Source organism: Prunus persica, chromosome G1, assembly GCF_000346465.2.
Source record: "Prunus persica cultivar Lovell chromosome G1, Prunus_persica_NCBIv2, whole genome shotgun sequence".
NCBI classification, from domain to species: Eukaryota; Viridiplantae; Streptophyta; class Magnoliopsida; order Rosales; family Rosaceae; genus Prunus; species Prunus persica.
In genome coordinates, this window is record NC_034009.1 from 39,818,172 (window position 1) to 39,835,819 (window position 17,648).

At 36.6% G+C, this 17,648-nt stretch overlaps 1 pseudogene; it reads left to right on the plus strand.

Moving 5' to 3' along the window:
* LOC18788224 overlaps positions 1,687-17,648 on the plus strand; it is a 29,097-nt pseudogene continuing 13,135 nt past the window's right edge.

Below are 17,648 nucleotides of genomic sequence, written 5' to 3' on the forward strand. Positions count from 1 at the left end.
TTCAAAAATGCATCCTTTTTTGTGTTACTATGCAACAAAGAGAGCGCTTTATAATGAGCACGTTCATCCAAATTTGAGGTCTCCTTAATGGCATCCCACATATAACTCTGCTGCTCTCGCTCTTTTCCCCTTTTTGCCAATAGGTTATGGACCTCCCGGAAGTCGGTGACAATTGAATCAATGCTAAGGCTAATTCTTCCCATAGCTTGTTGGGTGGTCACATTTGAGATGGCATTCCCTTCCAAATCTATTCTAGTTCGTTTCCTCTAGTAACAAGCATAAATCCTAGTAACAAGCATAAACCCTAATCCCAACCTATAACCTAATAACAAGAAAAACACGATGAAAAAAAAATCATGGAAAAAGAAAACCCAACGAGGTATTGATCAAAAAAAAAAATAGGGAGCATACCTTCACAGATGGAGGAAGGAAGCTGTTTGTCTTCACAGAGAGAAAAGCTAGGGAAAGAGAAAAACGTCTGATGAAATACTTTGGGGGGAGGTTGGATTTCTTTTGGTCTTTGATATTTATAACTCTCCCCTTAAAACCTACAAAAATTTATCACTTAATGAAATCCTTCCAAATATATGACCTTTCGAATACACCTAGATTTGATTCAACTTTTTTATAATCCTAATTGAATACACCCATATTTGAGTGGACTTTTTAAAAGTTCATATAAGTCCGAATTGAATACACCCAGACTTGTAAAACCTCTTTTAAAGTTTGTATAAATCCAAATTGAATACACCCGGATTTTTAAAATATTTTTTAAACGCTTTATAATCCTAATTGGTACATCCCCCTTATTCTCAAAAGACTATATCACTTTACCTCTATCTCTGTGAAATGTAAAAAGTTGAAACTTTAATGTCAAACCTCGACAAAAGATGAACTTCCATCAGTTGCGTTGAATTTGGATTTGTTGAACTAAAGTGGTTTTACTTTCTCTGTCAGTGTTTGATGACTTAATTTGGTATTTACTTCTTTTTTTCCTTGGAAATGTGTTCCACCAACGTGAGGAAGAAAAATGTGCACAAATTAATATATTTAATAAAAGCCCAAGATTTCGGAAGCACATAATTTCTACAAAAATCTAGAAAGTGTTCTACTTTACAAACTTCTTATGTCTATCAATTTCTACTAAAATTAATTTCTCTGTGGTGCTCAGATTCATCATATGTGTGTCCTTAATTTTATTGGAAATTAGAAGTTTCCATAATTTTTATTTTTTGGGAATTTTCTGAACCAAGAAAAATCAAGTAAAATTAATAAAGCTTAAATTGGAAAGGGAAAATATCTAGAGGACGCATTGTAGGATTTCTCATGCCGATAATTGTACCCTCTAAATATATAGGGACATATTTTTTTTGTTTTCATGACATGTGGTCCTAAAATTATTGTTCCTAGCGGGCTCTCCACCCCCTCTCAAATTTACGTGGTCCATTATGATTAACCATATATTTTATTGACCATCCAGCTGTGAGGTTTTATCCCAAAAACCTTAGGTACATTTCTCAATTATGTCTGATACATCACATCATGCCACAATTGTATATTCACAATTATGTCTGATACATCACATCATGCCACTTGCCTCAAATGAATTTAAGTGAGTGTGGCAGTGGGAAGTAATTACTTCTAGGTGCCCCTCATCATTCGTCTATAAAATGGTGAAGCCAGTGGCTATAAGAGCCAGCTCCAACTTTCTTTTATTCGTCTATAAAATGGTGAAGCCAGTTGCCAAGTTAATTTCAGTCCTAATGGGGTTTCATCTCCCACTCATCTTTGCTATTCTCAGTGTAAGCTCTGCAATTTGATTAACTTTTCCATTCTCTCTCATTGTACTCTATATAAACGAAAGTTTTGTGTTCCTATAATTCTCTTTGATTTTATTTAGTACGTACTTAAGTGTCGTCCACTAATTAATTACAGTTTGTGAGATTTGATTTTAATTAGAGTTCGAATTAATGTTGCAGCTAGCAGTGGTTGCACTGGCAAACCATGCTGCTCAACCAGCACCTCAACTTTACTGGAACTCCGTCCTGCCAAACACACAAATGCCAAGATCTATCAGTGAACTTCTGCATCCTGGTTTGTGTTGAGCTCTTTAGAATCTTAGATATCTCTTCTACCTGCCATTTTACTAAAATATGTTCGACCACATATTTATCAGTTAACTACTGTCATTACATGAGTGACACTTATTCACAAATCGGCTGATCACTTATTTTCCATTTTACATGAGTGATATATAATTTGCAGACTCCACAAATGAAGAAAATATCGTGAATGCTGTTGGGAATGGAAAGCGCAAACCTGAAATTTTCCCATTGAGAAATATAAATTACGTTCAAAGCCATTATGGAGTGTTAAATAGAAATTACGTTCAAAGCCATTATAAAAAACGTCCTCCTCCACCTGAAAATATCCCATTTGCAAATCGAAAAAAGTACGCACTAGGTTCTCCTCCATCTGACAATCAACTACTCCATTATAAAGAGTTAGCTATTTTCTTCTTCGAGAAGGACATGCGCCCTGGCGCAACAATGAAGTTCCAATTCCCTAGAAATTCAAACACGGCTACTTTCCTGCCACGCGAAAGTGCTCAATCGATCCCCTTCTCCTCTAACAAACTACCAGAAATTTTCAACCATTTTTCAGTGAAGCCAACATCTGTGGAAGCCAAAACAATTAAGCAAACAATCGAAGAGTGTGAAGCTCCAGGCACTAAGGGAGAGGAAAAATATTGCGCCACATCTTTAGAATCAATGGTTGATTTTAGCACTTCGAAGCTTGGAACAAGAAACGTTGAAGCAGTCTCGACGGAGGTATTGGAAAAAGGAGCCACCATGTCCATGCACAACTATACAACAATGCCGGGACTGAAGAAGTTGGCAGGTGACAAAGTCGTTGTGTGTCATAAGGAGAACTATCCCTATGCTGTGTTTTTCTGCCATGCAATAAAACAAACAGCAGCTTATGTTCTCTCCCTGAAAGGCGATGATGGGGAGAAGGTTAAAGCAGTAACCATCTGCCATCTAGACACATCAGAATGGAACCCAGAGCATTTGTCCTTCCAAATCCTCAACGTTAAGCCCGGAACCGTTCCCATCTGCCATTTCATTTCCACTGATGCTATTGCCTGGGTTCCAAAACACAAATTTGCATGATCATCACTTAGCACTGTGGTGTAAGATATATGATGAGATAAAGTTTTTGGTATTAGTGGTCGGGTTGCCTGAAAAACACAGATTACAGAAACTGCTTGAAATTAACCCGATCATGTTTTCTCTTGTAAGACTTCAACTTGTACTCCTAAAGCAAGTTATATTTATGAAGAGATATTAATCTATATATATTTTATGTATATATATATATATATATATATGCTTTGGCTTTGTGGTTCTACCCAGTGTTTGAGTGTTGAATTGTTACGTTGGAATAGGCTGATAATGCGTGTAGTTAGAGAAGCCTTCATTTATATCAAAGTCCTCAAACTATCAAGAACTAATGTATCCAGAAACATATACCAAGACGCAAAACAACATATTTTCCATGCTCTGTCTGTAACGCCAAAGCAAACTTCCTTTATCACATCATTTAAAGGATCAAATTCCAGTACTAATCTAATCCATCATGTAAAGCATACAAGTGCCTCCCTAAATTTGTCCATTGGATATAAATGTTGAGAAAATTAGAGTACACAACTCTAATATGATAGTTGTACACAACTCTAATATCATAAAGCAAACAAAATTTCTAAGTTAGTTTGCTTTATGATAGTTGTTTTTTGAAGGGGTCCTTAGATCCTATCTCAAAAAGTTTGGCTTTTATTAGGTTTAACTCTGGTTTTTATCTCTACCCACTAACTTTTATCTCTCATTTTTATTACCCATTTTACCCTTTAAAATAAATAGGGCAATAAACTAAAAATTCTGATTTAATGCATGTTTTACTCATAAGAGAACTAAAAACTAAAAATTCTATACTCTAACACAAAAAATGAAAACTAAAAACTAAAATTGAAATGGTTTCAAGCAATTGCATGTCAGGCGCTATATATAATGTATTAGCCATGGTTTGTTTAATACGCGGTCATTCGTCATTTTCCCATTCAAAATATTGAAATTACGAACTACATACCATGAAAGATAAGAAACTAAAAGCTTCAAGCAAATAGAAATGTGCTACAAACATAGTAATGAAGATGTGGAAGCATTATCTCAGACGAATGATTCTGAAGTGGAAAAAACAAGAACAAAAAAGGAAGTGAGTTAAATTTGCACCTGCTATGTTCAAACGACAAAGTTGGTTTCCCTTTGGTCGATTACAAGAGAAGCTCAATGCAGCTTACTTGGTTCCTCTGGTAGATGAAAATATAATTTTTCTCCTAATAATAAGGGTATAGTGCAATCAATGATGGGCTGTATAGAACAACTTTTTTGTTTTATGTGTTTATGTGAGACATGTTTTGCCAGATTGAATTAATGTCTTCTAGCCATGTACCTTATCTTTTTGCCGGGCCATGAGTTGAATGTAGAGGCAAAGTATGGACTTGGGGTCAAGTTTGACTTGTAAAATAATTAGGAATTGAATGGCTCCTACGTTCAATTATTTTAATTTTTTTTCCCGAGCCATTCAATTCCTAATTATTTAGATTTTCGATTTAGTGAGCATCCACAATCATGCTCTCTATTTTTAAGTTAAATTTTAGTTAAAAACATATAAAAGTTATTTAGGAGCTCTCTATAAAATTTAAACTTCAATCGTTTTCTATAGTTTAGGGAGTCATAAATGTCATAACTCTTTTTTGATTGGTCCATCTCTATTAAAAAATAAAATAAAAAATAGTTAGCATGAAATAAAGGTTTGAAATACTCATTAAATAAAGCAGCATTAAATTATAGGGAGCCACTAAGAGTCCTTTCTCTCTCCTCAAGTTTAGGAGCTCCTAGAGGTCTCCCTATTTTAAGAGGTGGATAGGGAGTATGGTTGGAATTGTATTTTTACAATTCCTCCCTAAAAATTTTCTATGGATAGGTGGTTTTAAGGAACCCATTGTGGATGCTCTGATCTCAAAGAAAGAAAACCTCGAGTTTGCAAGCAAGTTTTCTACGTATGTATATATGAAAAACTGACATTTATGAAAATAATAAATCCATATTTTTATGTAAGCCAACTTTCTAAATCCATGTACTATATTTATTAGGGAAATATTGGAGAAACTGATTATTTTGAAAAATTAAATGTGAAAAACTGAACAAAAATTTGACAGGTTACATATTTCAACTCATTCAGCAGCTTAGGTTGTGAAGACCTCAGAAGAGGCTATGCAATGAGCCTAGCTAGTGCACTGTTGATCACTTCAGTGTTTACCGATCTGTAATTTTTCCAGATTGGTTATATTTTCCTTTACATATTCTTATATTTTTCCCAGTTGGGGAGACTTATAAATAAACCCAAAATGGGTACAATATCTATACAGAAGGACAAAATTAAAGTGTTTGGACAATAATCCCCTATTCATTTTGGGATTGCCTAAGGAATTCTTTTTCTGATTTTCAATGATGCAAAGGACTGTTGTTTGATGCTTGCCGTATGGAGCTAAGAAAACTTGCTTTGATAGTTTTGGACAGATGCAAGCTACTGTTGTTGGTAGGGGTGGGCACGGTCCGGATTGGTTCGGTTTTACTCTCAAACCACAGCTGAACCAATAAGAAAATAACGGTTCGGTTTGGTTCGGATTAGCCTAAAATCATAATGGAAACCGAACCAATCCAAACCACTTGTAATCGGTTTGGTTCGGATTGGTTCGGCCGGTTTGTGCCTAACACAAAACCATGCATTTTTCAACCTGCTCTTACATTATAATGCTAACATTTTGCCATTATATCATTCCATTCCATTCCATCAAAGGCTAATACAACATCATTCCATTTATTCAAAGGTTGTCCAATGTCTAGCATGCATCTAAGTTCACAATTTCCATCAAAACAAACATATACATAATTTGCATTAACCAAGTAGCATTACATTTACTCATTGCATTCATCACAATTCATAAGAGATGAGAACGAATCAATTTTACTTTAACATATTAAACAAATGCATTCTTTGTAATAGTTAAACATTCTCACATCATGAATATCGGCAAGCTTATAAAGCTGCTGCACCAACTTGCTAATTGATTCGTCTGTACCAGGAACAACAGTAGTAATGCGAGAGAACCCCTCAACTTCTGCATGGCCAACAGCTAAACTCTGGAAACGAGAAACCAGCTCAATTATAACAAATGCCTAAAACTTCTACCTTAACAGAAGACAAAGGAGGAAATAACAGCAGAAGGAAACCAAATTTCTCAATTTAATAACTGATATTTCCAAAGGATTCTTAAGTCTAAAATTCGACCAAGACTTGATTAACTATTCCAATGTCTAGCATGCATCTAAGTTTATAACTTTGTTCCTTCTTTAACAAAAAGAACAAGGAGAAAAAGCTAATAATAAGGTATCCTTCTTTAACAGGCATCAAGCATATCACATAAGCAACATTTTATATACATTATTCTATGAACAAAACTAAATCAAAGCAAGGTATGCTACAGTCTTTTTGTACAATAAAATAGATTAACATATTTTATAACCATAAAAATGAAAAATTAGGCCTCATAGAAAATACCATTTTATTTTTCAACTCTCTAACTTTTTATATAACCAGTTATTGGAGACAATACAAAAAATAAAGTAGTAGACAGAACTAGCATATTTTACAAACCCAGCTGATGATGACGATCCACCACCAACAATATTCCCATAATCAATCCTTGCATAACCTGATGGTCGATGATGGAACTTGGGTTTTGTAGAGATGGATTTCGCTGAGGACAAATGGGTGGGTTTCGCCGAGTTCGAATCATGTTGGCTTGAGTTAGCGTCGAGGGAGAGGGAGAGGGAGATGTAGCAGAGAGACAAAGAGAGAGGGAGAGGTAGCAGAGAGAGATGGAGAAATAATGAGAGGGAGTTGCGGCTAGGGTTAAGAGACGAAGGAAGGGAGATAGGAGAGAGGCTCTTCTGAGGGAGAGAGAATGGTTAGATAACTTAGATGTGTCCGTGAGTTGTAGTTTTGGAGTCCAATCAAGTGTTGCAGGGTACATGGTACACTCTTAAATAACCACTCAAACCTTGCCACATGTAAACTAAATTAAATAAATAATAAATTGATTTATAATCGGTCCGGTTCGGTTTAGGACAGTTTTTAAAACTCTCAAACCACAGCTGAACCAAACCAAACCGGTTCGGTTCGATTTTTCAAAATGTTGACTTTTTCTTTGGTCAAAACCAAACCAAACCAATCCAATATAATCGGTTCGGCTGGATTGACCTGATCGGCCAGATTGATGCCCACCCCTAGTTGTTGGGATGATCTTTTCACGTGAAATGAGGATGACGATACTTCTACACTACACAATCCAACGAATTCACATTTCTATTTCAGATACATGTATAAACAGACAAGGCTTTAAAATATGGGATGCTGCACTGTTGTTGCTGCTGCTGACACTGTTACTGTGTTGCTGCTACTGTTACTGCGCTGCTACTGGAAGAAGGACAAGGACTTCACATGTTGCTTTCGTCCTTTGTGGAGGAGAGAGACCTAGGACTTGCATGTCTTAGATATTTAAGATAAGGGGCTTTCGTGCCATTTTGAAAATACTTTGGGTGTTTTTGAAAGCTGCTTGTTTCTTTTGGGTTTCTCACTAAATTTCGCTATTAGAAGGGAAAATAATAATAATAAAAATACAGCTCTTATTAGCAACAGGGTTACAAATTCTTCTACAACACACCAACTGTTGTAAAAGTTTGAAGGTGGAGCCCACAGAGGAAGTTTCCTTGCATCTTCCAGGAACTTTCCCTTCCCTGTATTTATCAATTCAGGAAGTTTCCTTGCATCTTCCAGGAACTTTCCCTTCCCTGTATTTATCAATTGAGGAAGTTTCCTTGCATCTTCCAGGAACTTTCCTTCCATGTATTTATCAATTCAGGAAGTTTCCTTGCATCTTCCAGGAACCTTCCCTTCCCTGTATTTTACCAAAACCTTAGCCTATAAATAGGCTTGCTCATTCACTTGTAATACACACCAAAATGAAGAGAAGAATGAGTGAGGAAAGAAAGAAAGGAAGAGAAGGAAGAAAGAGGGTGAGTAAGTAGAGAGAAAAATAGAGTGGAGAGAAATTAGTGAGCCACATATATTGTAAACACTAAAGTTGTAGCCCTATTATTTTACATAGTGGAAAAGTTACTACTGCTGCTCTCCGGGGACGTAGGCATAGCCGAACCTCGTTAAATACTGTGTCTCATTTACTTTACGTGCAGCTCAATATTCATACATATTCCAGGTTATTTTTATAACACGTTATCAGCACGAGAAGCTCTCAGGTATAATTTTTGTGCTGCACTATTATCTATACTACTAACCACTAACAAAAATGGACCCTTGGTAATACTAAACATATTATCAGTGGGAGACCGTTACTAATACTAACTTTTTCTTATTTTATTCGGTGGTGGTTTTAACCCCACATTTATTTACTGTATGGTGTAGGTTTATTACCCATACATGCACCTTTACTTTATCGCAAATTTATTTTACCGCATATTTATTTTATTTACTGTATGGTGTAGGTTTATTACCCATACAACAGTATTTATTTAAAAGGGTGGTGCGAGTTTATCGTCCACGCCTTTGCTTTTATTTAAATGTATGGAGCAGAATTAGTGCCCATACAAGCACAATTTACTTTACCGCACATTTAATTTTATTTAAAGTATGGTGCGGGATTAACGTCCATACAGCAAGCAATTTAATTTATGAATTTAATTTACCGCACATTTACATTTATTTAAAAGGGTGGTGCGGGTTTATCGTCCACGCCTTTACTTTTATTTAAATGTATGGAGCAGAATTAATGCCCATACAAGCACCTTAACTTTATGAATTTAATTTACTGCACATTTACATTTATTTAAAGTGTGGTGCGGGTTTATCGTCCATACCAGTAATTTATTTATCAGCAATTTATTTTATGGATTAATTGTTTATTTATCAGCAATTTATTTTATGGATTAATTGTGCTGTATGATGAGTTTTTCCAGTATGCAGATCAGGACCAGAAGTTCCTTGATCCTCATCATACAATTACATCAGGACTTGAAGATCCTTGATGATGATATTAAAATGAGAGCTGGCAGTCTCACCGGTACTGTATTTGTAAACATGTGATTGGACTTAAAGGTCCTTGATCCCTGACATGTAAATAAGGACCTAGAGTTCCTTAATGATGTAACAGTACCGTATTGGTTCATAGTGCCGTACACATTGATGATAACTGTACTGGCAGATGAATAGATACGTATTCATGACTTGATGAATAGTACTATTCACATGAATAGTGACGTATGCATAAATATTAACCATTTTGGGTAAACCGTCACTATATACAAAAGGGAACCTGCAGTTCCTTAAACTCATGGATGAGCAATTAAATGAGATGCCAGAAGTTCCTCAAAATATGGACAATTATGTAAGGGCTTGAAGTCCCGAAATATGTACAGAAAATTGTAAAAATGTCCATACCATGAGAATATGTGGCTTTGGCCTGAAGTTCCAAATTTAACAGTGTTGAGAACCTGAAGTTCCAACAATTAAATGGACAACCCTTGAGGTATTATTGCAAATTGTGGTATGCCACATATTTCTTTGGCATAAGAAGATGATGAATTTAATAAAGTTCGATTTTGTTATAATCGACACCTCAAGGAAGAAATATATTTTGTGAATTCCGGTTGTTAAGAATACACCGCGAAATGGATAATATTAATATAAACCTCAAATAATGAATTGAGACTCCCCACATATTTTGTTATATCTGGGCCGGAAGCCCATGGATCCAAATATATGAGAGATCCTAAACTTGAAGTTGTGGGTATATAGTAGTTAATGCTCTTCACTACTATATTGCGATATTATCATGGCTTTTACTCAATTCATATTTCATGTCCATTTGAAAAGGGCAAATAAATTCTGAGTTTGTGCCCAGGCCATAAGTTCCGGGCTACCATACGTTGAAATATGAAATTTGGGAGAGTCGATGTGGTTATTTGAACCTATAAGGCACAAGGTTCCAAATCGTCATTTTGAAAAGACGTAAAAACCAAAGGTGCAAGTTTAAGAATGTGCGCAATTATTATTACAGGAACATACAACAGATAGATTTTTTCCACTTGCAATGAAGGTGCAGGCCCTGTAAAATCTATAAAATTACATTATGTTCTGGAAGCCTCTGAAGGAAGAGGACGGCGCCTCTTAAGCTTAGCCATGAGCTTCTCATGGTCTCCCAAAATTCTTTCATTGGAGACCTGCAGCATGTCTAGCCTTCTCAGTGTATCAACAGAGTACGAACTCACCAGTTTCAACAAGGAATTATTCTCTCCTTTAAGTTTCTCAACCTCCTGTTGAGACTCATGAAGCATTCTTTGGAGAGACGAATTTTCAGTTGTTAAATTCTCAACCTCGTTTGCTCTGGCACGCAAACGATCAGCCATGTTAGAAACAGAAACAGCACTCTGAATGCTAAAAGCCATTGAGTCATCAATAGCCTCTTCCTCTGATCTCCCCGTCAACAACATTTCATCCATTGGAGTAATGAAATTCCTAGCTACTATGACAGCAGTAGCATCATTCATCATCACAGAATCATTAACTGTGAGATGACGATTTTTGGATACAAAGGATGGACGCCAAACTTGGGCGTCACTGGTAGTTGTGGGAGTATCATTTAAATTGAAATAATTTGGGCAGGAAGAAGAGGAAGCCATTTTTAAGAAGGTTTCGAAGAAAGCCTTAGGAAAACTAAAGTTTCATAAAATGAAGGAAGTTAAGTTGAAACGCAATTGCTCCAATCAAGTTTTGCAAAGGCAATATCTATAGACGAAAATATGGCAATATCTTCAGGATTCCAATATCTTCTCGAATCCCCATATTATCTTTTTCTTTCCCAGAGTCCAAAACTTCACGTGGCCTCTAATAATGCCTGTCGGCACTTTCGGCGTTTTTCAAAGTATTATTTTCAAAGCCGATCTTGCTTTACGGATTTCACGGAACTACTTTTTCAAAAGTATCCCGAGAATCTCGCAATTTTCCTATGGTTAATTTGAAATTCACCGGTTCTACCTATTTATTGTATTTATGTATAAATGTGTTACTAACGAAATTTTCTTTGCAAAAGACATCCAGTTTTCTCCATACCTAGTGATGCGATATCTACTTATTTTTCTTATCAGTGAGCACTTAATATGCCTGAGAAGCAAGACTATCTCTGATCATACATTCAGGAAGCAAGACTATCCCTGATCATGTTTCCGCTACATTAGGGAACTGTGAAGGTGACCTTATGCTCCAATCTCCTGAGGTCTTTCTAGACTAGGAGAAATGAGAGCTTGTTGTTTGCTCCCACCAGCTTCCTTCCTTGATTGCTTACCTTACCTTGCAATCAATATCACAATCTTTTTGCATTTTTTCTCTTTTTATAACTCTCTGTTCATAAGAGATTTTATTTCTTTAGAATGAACATCTGAAGAATGAATCCATGAAGTAATCCTAACTATGAGGGTTATTTGTTTTGACAGAGGCAAAAGAGTTGTGATTTTTGCTCTTGCAGGATATAACTAGATCATCAAGCGCTACATTATATTTACTGGGCTGATATGAGCTTGAATGATACTTGAGAAAAGTTTCTCCCACCTAAGGATGTAAGCAATACTTGTGTTATTTTATGCTTATATACCTATTTGATATTTTATCTTGAAAGGTAACTAAATGGGGAGATAAGTCCGTTCCAAAAGAATGACTTGTATGTATCCATGAATTATTAATGCAAATTTTACAGATTGCAAGTTGGATACATTGATAATACACTGCACAGATTAAAGTCCCATAAGAACAGAATATGGGTATAGCAGTGATCAATATGATGCACGCCTATTGCGTAGCAAATGATATGGATTGAAGTCCCGAAAGGACAATCCTTTGACATTTCAATATTGATATTATGCACGCCTAATGCGTAGCAAATTATATGGGTTAAAGTCCCATAATATGGGTTAAAGTCCCATAAATTAATTGACATGTATGTATTAATCTGTGGCATGCCTGCAGCATGACAGATATATGGGTTCTAAATGTTCCAACTCCCTAAATGGAGATTATCCACGCCCTACTATAAAATAACGCTCCATTGGAGGTTATAATCCACATTCTCACATAATAAAAGCCCCCTGCAGTGGCTTGGGTACCCAAAAGCAAAGAAATGCTTATAATTGATGCATGCGCATGCACATGAGAATGGTGGGATCATGAATTGATGAATGACAATTTTTGATCATGAATTGATGAATGACAATTTTTGGTTTTAGAGTAGCTACTCAAATCATCAATGGGCTGTGTTGATTGGAACCACGTTCAATTATTAAATGTCGACAATATCATTGGCCAAAATGGAACGAGGTAATTCCATTATAAATGAGAATGAACGTGAAAGAACAAACCCACAATACGAACCCCAAAATTTGTTAATACTAAAAGTTATACTTGGGTGTTCGGAATAAAAGGAAATATATCTACTTTGTATGACACACTGTTTCTGGCAGAAACAAGGAATGTTGGGTTTTCTCCATATTTACAGATTCAATTGTGCCCCCCTTATTACACAATTACGGAGACCAACATATTATCTTTAAGGGTTATTAATGCACAGAGCATATCGCCAGAAGCGATTTCCTAAAGATGTATAAATAGCTGGGTAAAAGCTATATAATGTGTCATAAAGTTTAATCCCTTTTAACCAAAATCTGTTGAGAGGATTGATATTGCATAGAGCAAGTCCCTAAAGAACATGTGCTTGAAGCACAAAATTTGTACTCAATATTAATATGCATAAATTACCTCAGTGAGTACATTGATTATAATGTGATTGCAACACATTAAAGCTTCTGCAGAATTCATGAAATATTTGTCTCGATCGAGCATTATGCCAACGAGATTCTTGCTTATACTAAGAAAGTATTAAAGTATTTTTATGAGGATTATCCGTTGGACACTTTAATGATTTTCCGGAAGTATATTGGACCGGACATCATATTTTCCAGATAGGGCTCAACTCCATCACCATCATTTTGGGATGATGTGAGGTATATTTGATGCTATCTAAGCATAACACCATATAGGGGCATATTTTTTTAGTGAACTTATAAATAGCCCAAGTGTTCTAAGATATGCGGACTCAGGAAATCTCTATGGTCGCTTACTGGAAAAAGCTAGTCATGAAGTTTTCAGGGGGAGATATTCATCAGGGAGAGCATGGTATTAATAAAGACCTTCATACACTATTGACTCACAGCAGCAGTGTCAACTATGATATTCAGACAGATGATCAACAGTATGGCTTAAAGATATTTTGCCAAGCATCAGGGGGAGCGTGCTGTCAATACAGACCCTTACCCACTGTACTCTTTTTCCTTCGTCCAGGTTTTTATCCCACTGGGTTTTTCCTGGCAAGGTTTTAACGAGGCAGTGTCGCACGCGCGTCAATATACACAGAATTTTATGTTACACGTGATTATGTACTCTTTTTCCCTTCGACCAGTTTTTGTCCCACTGGGTTTTTACTGGCAAGGTTTTTAACGAGGCATATTCCATATCATTTGTGGTCTCCAAGGGGGAGTGTTGTAAAAGTTTTAAGGTGGAGCCCACAGAGGAAGTTTCCTTGCATCTTCCAGGAACTTTCCCTTCCCTGTATTTATCAATTGAGGAAGTTTCCTTGCATCTTCCAGGAACTTTCCTTCCGTGTATTTATCAATTCAGGAAGTTTCCTTGCATCTTCCAGGAACCTTCCCTTCCCTGTATTTTACCAAAACCTTAGCCTATAAATAGGCTTGCTCATTCACTTGTAATACACACCAAAATGAAGAGAAGAATGAGTGAGGAAAGAAAGAAAGGAAGAGAAGGAAGAAAGAGGGTGAGTAAGTAGAGAGAAAAATAGAGTGGAGAGAAATTTCTCCAAGAGAGAAAAATTAGTGAGCCACATATATTGTAAACACTAAAGTTGTAGCCCTATTATTTTACATAGTGGAAAAGTTACTACTGCTGCTCTCCGGGGACGTAGGCATAGCCGAACCTCGTTAAATACTGTGTCTCATTTACTTTACGTGCAGCTCAATATTCATACATATTCCAGGTTATTTTTATAACACCAACATCAATCTAGCCCTGATCCACTCTTTTACATACTTGAAAACAAAACAAAACACGAAAAACAAAAAACAACAGGGAGAAAATGGCTCCGGAGAGACTTACTGCTAATACTTGATCAATAACAGAGATAATAGAGCACACTGTTTGTATGGCAGTGAGTATCAGAAGAATAATAGCTGCCCAAGGTGTGTTGAAATACTTTTGTCTCAAATTTGCCTTCCATATGTTCGTGGTCTTCTCGCAATACTCGTTTAGTTTGCCAGCAAGATCACCAAAATAGTAGTTTCCCTGGTTAATCATAATGGAAACCTTACTGTTGTCACCTAGCGTGTTTACAACAATTCCATTGTCAACAAGCAACTCTACATCCTTTGGGGTGTTTACAAATTTATCCAGGATGAAAACATAATCGCTTAATTATTTATTAACGCAATGGCATTGTTCAAAGGCAATGAGATTTCTAAGTGTAAGCTCTGTGTAATCATGTATTTCAATTTTTGGAATTTCCAAGGTGTTTTTCAAGAACTGTATATCGAATAAGTTCTTGCTTGATTCAACGTTAAACTTAACTCCGGCCTGGTGTAGTTTTGTCATGCCGGGTGTACTTTGGAGCCCTACATTTTCTTTTAGGGTTGGATCTGGCAGATGTAAAGTTCTAATAAAATCAACAAATTGTACAGGTTTTTTAGGATCAGGAGGCATAAAAGACTTACGGAAGGCTGGTGAGTTCTCCAAGTTTTCTAAACGCAGTGCCTGTTGGAAGAACCTGTAAGAGAGTTCAATTATTGAAGGCTCCCCAGTCTGGGCACCTGTAAGATTGTAAAGATCCTCGAGAATGAAAAATGGCAGCTGATTTTCTAGCATAAGCATGTCAGGCAATATATTTTGTAGCACCCATGGTTTTTTAAATATCCAAGCATTATCATCCGGCAATTTTTCTTCCTGAAATTTTTCTTCGGATTTATTCCTCAACAATAGCTCAATGACAAAGGCGGCATCAACTAGAATGATATTCACAAAAGCGGCAATGTTAAACTTCTTAGTGTCTTCATAATAATGACGGAGTTCAACTTCTCTCTCCTTTAGGTACCTGAGTTTGTGATCTTCCATGGCTTCTAAGTTTTTGCTGCCATGGTGAAGTGGGCCTATTGAGACTACTTGTGGTGTGTAGGCCTTTTGTTTTACGTTCCGTAGTCGCTCAGGCACCCTGTAGATACTGCAGGCAGGGGACAGGGCACGGAAGTTTGTCAACTGATTTTCCATGGAAGTTGCTTGGTTTTCTATGTCAAAAGAAGCTTCATTGCTGCTTTCTTCCACTTTCTTCCTCCGCATTATGTGTTGTTCTGATTGTAAGTGACGAGGATGGTGATGATTCTAGACACCATAATCAACAAATGTTTCAATCATAATTGACATTTCAAGATGCTCCGACAAAAAATTAGAAAACATTCATCACAAAATGCGAACTCATACAACAGATGGGTTGAGAAGATCCACACATTGCAATCATACAATCCAATTGAACAGGGATTACTCCCTATTCTCCTCTCTCTCTAAAAAAGATTTTCATATCGATAACATCTTATTGCAAGGGACTTGTACATCAAGTGGTGAAGAACAGAAATTCATATTCTTTCAATCAACAAATTTCGAAGAAGTTTGTTTGTTTTATTTTTGGGGGAAAAAAATCTGAGCATATATAGATGCATATTATACGTAGACCTAAGGTGAAAACATACCAGATTTTTACTCCATTTTTCATGAGGTTTAAGTTCTTGATGTATATATTTATCTCAAGTGTAACATCCCACATTGATCAACGGAGAGGGGGTGATGTGCCTTATATGTACATGCCAGCCTTCATCTAGCACGAGGCTTTTTGGGAGCTTATTGGCTTTGGAGTCATAGGAACTCTGAAGTTAAGCGAGTTGGAGCTAGAGCAATCCCAGGATGGGTGACTCACTGGGAAGTTGCTTGTGAGTTCCCAGAAACAAAACCGTGAGGGCAGAGAGGAGGGCCCAAAGCGACCAATATCATGCTACGGCGGAGCCGATTCTGGGATGTGATAATTTGGCATCAGAGCTACTCTGCCGTGTGGTGTGAGTGTGCCGACGAGGACGCCGAACCCTTGAGGGGGGTGGATTGTAACATCCCACATTGACCAACGAAGAATGGGTGATGTGCTTTATATGTATATGCTTGCCTATATCTAGCACGAGGCCTTTTGGCAGCTTACTGGCTTCCGAGTCATAGGAACTCCGAAGTTAAGTGAGTTGGTGCTAGAGCAATCCTAGAATGGATGACCTACTGGGAAGTTGCTCATGAATTCCCAGAAAAAAAAAGCTGTGAGGGCAGATAGGGGGGCCCAAAACGGGCAATATCGTGCTACGGCAGAGCCGATCTTGGGATGTGACATCAAGAATTTATATCCTCCCTTTTCAGATCTCATGTTCCAGTCAATACATAACGAAACATAAGAAACTAAAGTCTTGTTTATACCCATCCTCCCACCCACCCACGGCCATCCACCCCTACCCCCTATCTCCATTAAATCTACAAGTAGCTCATCAATTTCTCCACCATCCCAAGTTCAATATACCACCCAACAACCATCTTACCCATCTTCTCATTGATCTTCCACCCAACATCCAACACTATCTTCATAAACTCTTTAGCTTAATCTCTCTGTTGCTTTTGTTTTTTGTTTTTTAGAAATTAAATTTTTTAGTTTATTTTTTTGTTGGTACAAATTCAATGATAAAGAACATCGAACTCGTCGCAACATCCTGTTCTAGATCCAAGCTCTACCACCATCACAACCCTCTCTTGACCTCCGACCAACCTTAACACCCAACTTCAAATCTAGGTTGTTTGAAACCCAGCCCCCAACAACCCCCCCAAGTCATCCCATTGCAACTGACTTGTAGATGAAGTAGTAAAGAACAAAAAGTCATATTCTTCCAATCAAAACGTATCAAGTCAAACAAAATTTCTAGTTAGTTTGCTTTATGATAGTTGTTTTTTGAAGGGGTCCTTAGATCCAATCTCAAAAAGTTTGACTTTTATTATGTTTAACTCTAGTTTTTTGCAATTTTTTTTTATCTCTACCCACTAACTTTTATCTCTCATTTTTATTACCCATTTTACCCTTTAAAATAAATATAGTAATAAACTAAAAATTCTGATTTAATGCATGTTTTGCTCATAAGAGAACTAAAACCTAAAAATTCTATACTCTTACACAAAAAATAAAAAATAAAAACTAAAATTAAAATGGTTATCAAACAGACCCTTATATTACAAAAAACCTTAACTGACCACCTTATATGGCAACTGAT